Raw genomic sequence first — 9783 nt, forward strand, 5'->3', positions numbered from 1 at the left:
ATTTGATTGGAACAATTCAAGATAATGTAAATTATGGTAAAATTTCCATTTTTTTGGTTATAGAAAACAATATTAATTGACATTACCCGGTTAATAATAATAATAATAATAATAATAATAATTCATTTTATTGGCGCCTTTCAAGACACCCAAGGTCGCCTTACAATAAGCATCAACAGACATGCTAAAACAAATTAAACATTACTAAAAACAATCATTGACCAAACAAGTTAAAACACAATAGCAAATATAAAATAACATAATAAAAAACATAACAAAAAAATTTGTTAAAGAAAAGCCTGCTTAAAAAGATGGGTCTTTAGACGGGATTTAAAAGTGTGAAGACTATCACTGCTACTTATCAAGGGGAAGCGAGTTCCATAGCCGAGGAGCCATAGAGTTAATGTCACAAAATAAACTTGTAATTTTCCCTGGCATGAAACAAATGCAGGAAAAATGCATAAAAGAATGAAGGAATATCAACTGAAATTTTAAATGAAGAAAACTTTAATCAGATTGAATGGAAATTATTAAATAATTCCCCTCGAAATAGACTGACTGACTCGATTTAACCTTTGTTTTGTCTATAGGCTGCTTGTATCGTTTTTACATACAAGGATGAAAGGAGACAACAAAAAAATCTTATATATAAAGCAGCAGCTTTCCCCTTTGCTCTTAGAACTACAAAACTACACCAAACACCCATTATGTTTTTAACATTTGTCACTGTCAAACTGCATTTCAGATTTTAGTAGGAAAATTTAGCATTTAAGTTTAAGAATTAGGTCAACTGGAATAAAAGACAGCCCACATCAGCATCAACGAAAGCAATGCAACAAAGTTAGTTTTTTTACTAAATCTGGATGTGGTCTCAAAACATTTTAAACTGTTTACAACTTTATTTAGTGTCATCCACTTGAGATCGGATTAACAAGAATGCATCTTAATACCAGGTGTAAACTGTGATTGAGAGCGTACATAATGCACTTAAATTTACTATGTTGAATTAACCCCCCTGTCAAACAACCAAATGGCCTCTTCTATGTAACTGTGCAGACACTGGTTAGTCTGGTCTCTCTCTCTTGTTCCAAGGCCTGCGAAGAATGAAACCCCTTCACTGTTGATAAGAAGAGGAAAGACTAAAGCGCTCAAAGGCATGGTCTACACGGTTTTGGGGCCGAGCGAAGAAGGAGGGGAGGTAAATCGGCTGATAAAGATCACCGTGGGTCTTTGATCTTTAAGGAACTGATAAGATGTTACCAAGTGGCATGCTGGGTGGACAAGCAGGCCCACATGACAGGTACAAACAAGCAAACACAGCCCCAGAGGTGATGTCTTCAAGGAGAGCCAGATAGAGGAATGGCAGATGGGCAATTAGCCGTTTCGCTTTAAATTGAAGTGGACTAAAAAGTGAACACAGCACACTTGCCTCACTGAGCAAAGTACTTTAGATCTCGTGTGAGATGTGTTGAGCATGAGTAAGGACATTATTTATGACTTTAAAACATATGTATTTAGTAATCTAACTTCCTTTTAGGTCTAATCAGCTTGGAAGAACAATGAAAGAACATGCTCCATTAGCTCAGCACCTTATGTATTTGAAATATATTTACCAACCTGTATACTCCCCACAGGAAAGTGGAAAATAAGATACCCTTTGAAACACTAAGTGTAAATACAGTAGGTTAACGAGTCCCTCGCATCAAACAAAACACATCTTAATACAATAGCGCAGCAAGGACCTGGAGGAATCATTTGCAGCTGGATCCATCAAGATTTTCATATGAAGGTTAAATTATTAAGGTGTAACTACTGTACAGTGCTCCGCATATATGAGTACACCCCCCACAAATCTCTCATTTAAATAAATGTACAATATTATATTTGTATGCATTAGTTTTGTCATTACTGAAGCCAAATCTGGAGCTAATCTAACAAAAGAACTTAAAATAATTGTTCAAATTAGTAGCCTAAATTTATATGTTAGGGAAAATATGAAATAACATTTTCAAAACAAGCAAAAATCAAGAGAAACAAAAATATATACAATTTTGTAGTTTGCGATTTGTTTTTGTAATATTTTGCATAAATTTATATGTATTATCTTTCCATTTCTAAACATTTTTCTGTGACTAAATTTTTTTTTTTTAAATAAATATATCTGTTTAATAAATCAGTTTTATTCAAATGCACCAATATAAAATAATTAATTCATTTTCTTTTCGGCTTACCTTTAATATGCCCTTCCAGTCGCAACCCATCACTGGAAAACATCCACACACACACTTATTCACACACATACACCACAGACAATTTACCCAATTCACCTGTACCGCATGTCTTTGGACTTGTGGGGGAAACCGGAGCACTCGAAGGAAACCGAGGCTCGAACCAGCGACCTTCTTGCTTTGAGGCGAACGTGCTACCCACTGCGCCACCGTGCAGCCTGCACCAATATTAACCATATTCACTGAGAAATTAGAGGTTTTTTGCTATCTTTTACTTGACTACTACCAAAACAAATAACTGTACTTTTGACTCCACTACATTTCATAAATATAGCAGGATAAAAAGTTATTTTTGAATCATTTTTAGAAATCAACACATTCTCAGGGATGTCACAGATTCAAATCAGATGATTTTTGTCATTTAAATTGTTAAATAACAGTAATCTATACATCTGTTCTTGAGTTAACTCACTGATTTAAATATTCCAATGGACTATATGCACAGCTGTTTTTCATCCAATGATAAACTTCCGGTGAGAGCTTTATGTGCCGTATTTTATTTCCTTTTACAGCATCGATGTTGTAACATATTATAAACCTAATCAGTTAAATAGACTTAAGCATCCATTTGATTGTTAAAGCTTTAAAGCGTTTAAACGCAGGCATCGTCATTAGCAACAGGCTAGCGCCAAAATACTGGGGTAAAATGAACTTTTTAAAATATTTTAAAGACATGGCTGGGGAAAATAGAATTTAATGCAGTGCTTTTTCTTTGTTCTGATACCCATTTTATATCGGATCTGTGCCTGGCAGTGAAGGTCGCTGTTTCTTTTTTTTTTTCAAAGAATTAGATCTTAAACGCTGCGATTTATATCGGGTGACAATTAACCAAAGGCCCTGGCTGACTGAAATCTGTTTATATACCCCATTGAAGCAGATTCTCTGTAAATGATTCATTTCAATGAATTTATGCATATTACCAACAACACATTTTTTATTTAAAAACCAAACACAGATTTATGAATTCATAGCACATTAGAAAAATAAAACTAGCTTGCTACTTTACTACAAGGCATATTTAACCCATGTAATATATATTTTTCAGTTATATTGTATACTTATTTGTCAACATTTACTCACATTTTATTTTAATCCATAAATCATTAAAATATATAAAGTTGAAGGCAATACTTTTACCTCTTAGGTGAAGTTTAACAGAGTCAGGAATTTTTCCACAGTATTTCATTTAGCTTTTTTTCTTCTGTAGAAAGTTTTATTTGTTTTAGTTTGGCTGGAATAAAATCAGTTTTAAAAGTTTTTTTTCCCCCGATTGGCTAAAGAACCAATTGTTCAATGACTTGCCTAATTAACCTAAGTTGCCTAGTTAACCTAATAACCTAGTTAAGTCTTTAAATTGCACTTTAAGCCAAATACTATTATCGTGTAAAATAACTTGAAATGTTTTTGTACTTGTCATCATAGCAAAGACAAAAGTAATCAGTTATTAAAAACAATTTTATTTAAAAATGCAGAAAATCTCTAGATTAAACAACACTTAGCAAATATAAACTCCAGTCTCTCTCCCCAAACCTTCATATCCATATCCACTTATTCTATTAAAACAATGAAAAATCATGCTAAAGGGCTACCCCAACAAGACACATCATGTGTTTGAAATACATTTGGCCAATTTGATGGTTGAAGATTGTTAAAGTGACACTCGAATGTCGTAGCGGGGGTGGCCTGTGTCTGCGTGCTCCCTAGGCACTGATTTAGGGCCTGCATGTGGATGCCAGACAGAGGTTGAGGTCTGGGGGTGTGTGTGTTGTAGCCTGAAACAGATGCCTGGCTGTCTGGCCGAAGAGGAGGAGGAGGAGGAGGGTCTGTGCTGAATGAGATTGGGGAACTGCCTGTGGAGTTAATGTGCTTTCATTGGTCCTCCTGGCAACAGAGCTGTAATATTCACTGCACCTGCACCAGGTCTGTTAGTGTGCACGCTAGGAGAAGGATGCAGGGTGTAACAGTGAACATTACTGTAGTATACTTTGTTGTTACAGTGTAATTATGTAAATTGGTTTGCATTAATTACATAATGATGGAGGAGAAATGTCATAGTCAGTTTACACAGTGATTAATGATAATTAAATAAACTAGCAAAGACATTTCTCTTATGCACACTCTTGTTGTCCACACACTTTAAGATTGAAGGTAAAATATGCTCTGTGTTCAAATAAAATCTGTTATGGGCTGGTCATTTGTTGAGGACACATCGTTTGAATAACATTACATGAAATGAACGGCCTTTCACTCAAGACTAGCTGTTTGGAAAAAGGAATAACTGTTTTAAATATAATATAATATAATATAATATAATATAATATAATATAATATAATATAATATAATATAATATAATATAATATAATATAATATAATATATAATGTTGAGGCTATTTATGAGAAGGCAAGTCTCCTCCGCAAGTTAAGAAGTTTAATGTTAGTACAAAGACTTTAAACATAAAGATCATTAATAGAGAGTATTATCACAAATATTATTATTTCAGGGTTTGGTAACACAACACTTAAACAGAAGAAGAAATTGTTGCAAATTATCAATCAAATAAGATAACTGGTTACAAACCACATTCACTGCAGATTTGATTTGACTCCTTCATGGGATTTTAAAGATATTACACACCTCCTTCACTGAGCTTTTGAAACGTAACCATCTGGACGCAGGTTTAAAATTCCCAGAGCCCGTAAACATGTTTATAAGTCATTTATCCCAGTTGCAGTTGTTGTATTAAATTGGATCACTGTTTAATGTGAATGGTGCAGTTGTTAATAATGATGTGCAGTAATTTGTTTGGGGCTATTTGTTTTTAAGCTTTTAATTCATGTGGCTGTCTTGATGAGTGTTGCTATTATGTGATTGTTGTATGGTTAAATAATATAATATAATATAATATAATATAATATAATATAATATAATATAATATAATATAATATAATATAATATAATATAATATAATATAATATAATATAAATGGACTGGCAATCTGTTAAAGACAAGTTTGATATGAATGAATGTATTAAATTAAATGAGAAAAAAATAAACAAACAATCTGTCATTATACCATCTGTCCAGAAAACGTGGTTTGGTAAATGGATGGATAAATGAACAACAAAAACAATAAAAAATAATCAAATAAATTGTAATAAATACAATACAACTGTGATAAATGATGGGCTATGCTCAAAATAAAAGATGTGAAGGAATGGGCATATATCCAGAACAAGCTGACTGTACAATGGGCAATGGAAAATAAATAACAATTGTAAAAAGTGGTTGAAATGGATAGATAAATAAAATGAAATAAAAGAAAATAATCAACAATCATATACCAAGTGGATCCTCGATTAAGTGGTTTGGAAAATGGAAAAATGAAATGTGTTACAGTAAGTCTGATTCCTGTCCACAACAAAGACAATTAAAAGAATTAAGACGTAGGAGCCTTCATTATCAGTTCACCCCTACAGACATCAAAAGACTCATACAGTGAGAGTGCAGCTGCCCTGGTGGTGTGACTTTCTTTCTCTCACACTGCTGTTTGTGTTGAGGATGTTTACTGATCCCAGGAAAGACAAACAGGTTCATTCTTATTTGCGGCACTCATGCTCAAACACTGGAGCCAATGGGATTGATTCAGCAAAAGGGTCAGTCTGTTACTCATTGTTGCTATTGTTGTTTTTTCGTCTCCTTTATCGTTACTCGTGTCTCCACACAGACTTTCCCATCAGCTGCCAGAAGGAAAAGCTTTACATGACCTTTCCTAATATTTCATACTGCAGAATTGATTCCTGTTGTATTAACATTTGTATCGGATACATTTATAGAAACACTAATGATTGTACATTTAATTTAATTAAAATTGTGTGATTCGATTGTTTTTTGTACACTTACCACATGCAGATGGTAGGTTTGCGCTCAGTATACAATTCAATGGGAATGTATACATCTGGCGACAGCTGCACAAATGTAGCACTCGAACATCTGATCTCTCTAATGGCACAGAAAAATAATACATTTTGCTCGCTTTTGATTCATCTTTTTAAATATTATAGTATTTGCACATCATTTTGTGGATTGTTAACCATATGAGCTCACATTTAGTCAACATAAAATAAAACAAACCATCATACATGTATATGAGACTAGTTTTGATCAAGTATGTAGGTTTGACCCTAAAGATTGCCTGACACTATTGTGGATGATGTACAAGATTTTGAAAGAATAGCTGAACAGTGATTGGTTTGATCAGCAATAGTCAATGTCTGTGCTGGACTGTAAATCACAGAGGGAACAAGCCTCGGCGGAGAGGTTTTATGAGGGCAGACTTCCCTTGCATCCTGCAGGGGGTTTAGCCCAACACTGTTCAAGTGTCAAAGACCTTTTAACTGGCAGGATTACAAACAAAGAATTATGACTTTATTGGACATCATTTAGAGAGACTCTTTTTTCCACTCTCTCTGATTTCTAGTGGGATAAAAGTATTAACACTAAGCGTAAATGTAAAGTTTATATGAAATGTTTTCTTTGAGGGATACATGTACCCCGGCTGTGCTAATATAAAAGGTCTGCTCAGAAAATATATAGTAAATGTCAATGCAATTAATTATGCATCCATAAACCAATAACACACATGAACTGTTTGAACGAGGACACTTAACTGTCAAACAAGTGCATTATGCTAAAATGAATGATGACCATGTTTTTAAACTTCAGTTATTTTAATAGCCGCTAATGAATTGCTGACATAAAGCATTAGCACTGTTGTCAAAACATTTGGAGATGGCAGAATATTCATAGCTGTAAACATGCAGAAGACAAATTAAAGGGTCATAAACATCAATCAAATCTCAGAGAAAGCCAACATATTCTTTAGTATGAGAGCTCGGTTTAGTTATCATACTCTTTTAAGTAAGATTAATATAAGGAGTTTATATTTAAACTAAATAAAATATAAAGTATGACCTCTTGGTATATTGGTAAACAAGTGAGCATAAAAGAAGTTACTGAGCTTATTGAAATGCTGAATTTATTGAGTTCCCATGATGAGTATATTTTTTATAATAGTCGAATACAGTATTAAGTTGTCATTTGATATGTTTTTATGTTATAAAACAATATATTGATATAAACAATATATTGTGTACACTGTACCTACATTTGTGCGAAGCAGTGGCGCAGTAGGTAGTGCTGTCACCTCACAGCAAGAAGGTCGCTGGTTCGAGCCTCGGCTCAGCTGGTGTTTCTGTGTGGAGTTTGCATGTTCTCCCTGCGTTCACGTGGGTTTCATCCGGGTGCTCCGGTTTCCTCCACAGTCCGGGTAGGCTAAATTGTCCGTAGTTTATGAGTCTGTGTGTGAATGTGTGTGTGGATGTTTCCCTGAGATGGGTTGCGGCTGGAAGGGCATCCGCTGTGTAAAAACTTGCTGGATAAGTTGGCGGTTCATTCCGCTGTGGTGATTAATAAAGGGTCTAAGCCGACAAGAAAATGAATGAATGTACCTACATTTGTTTTTCTTTATTCCTCCTACTTCGTTATTCTTGCCCAAAACCTAGGTTTGCTATTTGTTTGGTTTGTTATCTTTTCCTAATATTTCATGATTATCTTGGTGTTTTATAATTACAGAGTTAGTTAAACAGTGTTATATGATTTCAAGTTAAATGTTAATATACAAATGTTGTATAACACCCTAACTGTAGGTTCCAATTGTGCCAACTAGCCCTGTACTAGGGCTGCACATTATATTGTTTCAGCATCAATATTGCATTGTGATCATTCACAATCGTCACATAACAGGATATATACAATGTTGAGTTTGTATTATACTTTATCATTTGCATGTGTTTTTTTACTACCTGTGATTTTATAATTATTTTAAAAGCATTCAGGTATAAGAAATCTGACCATTTGTGGCCTTAACTACAATCAATTTTATTGAATTATTTTAATCACTTAGTTATAGTACTTGAAGACTGTTAGATAAAACACTGTTTATTTCAATTGTATCTTTTTCTTGATTGTATTTATAGATTGGTATGCATTAAAATACTCACAACACATGCAAACACAGAAATGCACTGCAAATAGCACAGACAACAACGACAATGTGGTGGGGGACCCAAAAATCTTAAAGATTGTTAATTAGATTTTATGGAGATACACTCCCACTATAGAATCATCCCAATCAATCTAACATTATAAATTCTTTCCAAATAGAGATATTAAGTCATCTGGTAAAATTATAATCATAGCGCAATATGTATAACAAAATAAAAAAAATATTGCTATATTAAATTTTTCCTACATCGTGCAGCTCTACCCTGTACAGTGTGTCAACATCCCCTGTTGTTGGGTTAAATTGAAAAGTGCTTTTCTGTGCATTAATTTGTCATAATTAACTTAATGTTTCATAAGTACATTAGAGTTAAACATTGCTGTAAAATACTAATTATGCTTAAAAATAGAATTTCTGCAGCTTCCCATTGTGACAACATCATGTGATAACAATACCTGCCATTGAAGACAACAATTGTATTCATTAATTTCCCTTCAGCTTAGTCCCTTTATTCATCAAGGGTCGCGACAGCTGAATGAACCGCCAACTTATCCAGCATATGTTTTATAAAGCAGATGTCCTTCCAGCTGCAACCCAATATTGGGAAACATCCATACACACGTATTTACACACATACACTACAGCAAATGTAGCTTATTCAATTCACCTCAACCTCTTTGGACTGTGGGGTAAATCCACACCAACCCGGGGAGAACATGCAAACTTCACACAGAAATGCCAACTGACCCAACTGGAACTCGAACCAGCGAACTTCTTGCTGTGAGGTAACAGTGCTAACCACTGAGCCACAGTGTTGCTCACAACAAATGTAATCCTATGTATATTGTAAATTTTTTGGTATATTTGCAGACCCTGTCCCAACACTGTTGATTGTCAAAAGCAATGGTTTGATATCGTGGTACCTTTTTCACTGTTTCATGACTATCATGGTATTTTTTAATTATTTTATTACTGGTAATAATTGTTAATGAATATAATTGTTTTATTACTGTTGTAATAAAATGTAAGTGCTGTATAATGTAGTTTTCCATTGTCTCAACATGCCCCACCAGTGGAGCAAACGTAGACTTATGTTGTTTTAGTGTTACCCTTTCTTACCGATTCATGATTAACTTAGTGTTTACTAACTTGGTATAAACTGCTGTATTAATTTAATTGCTGCAATAATAAAGAAATGTTGTGAAAATTTGTCCTACAGTGTGATAACACGTTGGAATAAAGTGAAAAGTACATTTTCGTGCATTGTTTTAACTGTGTATTGTGTACTTTTTATATTTTACATTGTTTGGTGCATGCCCCAACTCTGTATCTAGGCTATTTCCTCATCAAGAACACAATTTTTAATGTAACTTTTCTTTTATTCATTAGTTTGAAATTTTACTTCGTTACATATTCTAACTGTTTCAAGATT

The sequence above is a fragment of the Danio rerio genome, chromosome 14, assembly GCF_049306965.1.
Source record: "Danio rerio strain Tuebingen ecotype United States chromosome 14, GRCz12tu, whole genome shotgun sequence".
NCBI classification, from domain to species: Eukaryota; Metazoa; Chordata; class Actinopteri; order Cypriniformes; family Danionidae; genus Danio; species Danio rerio.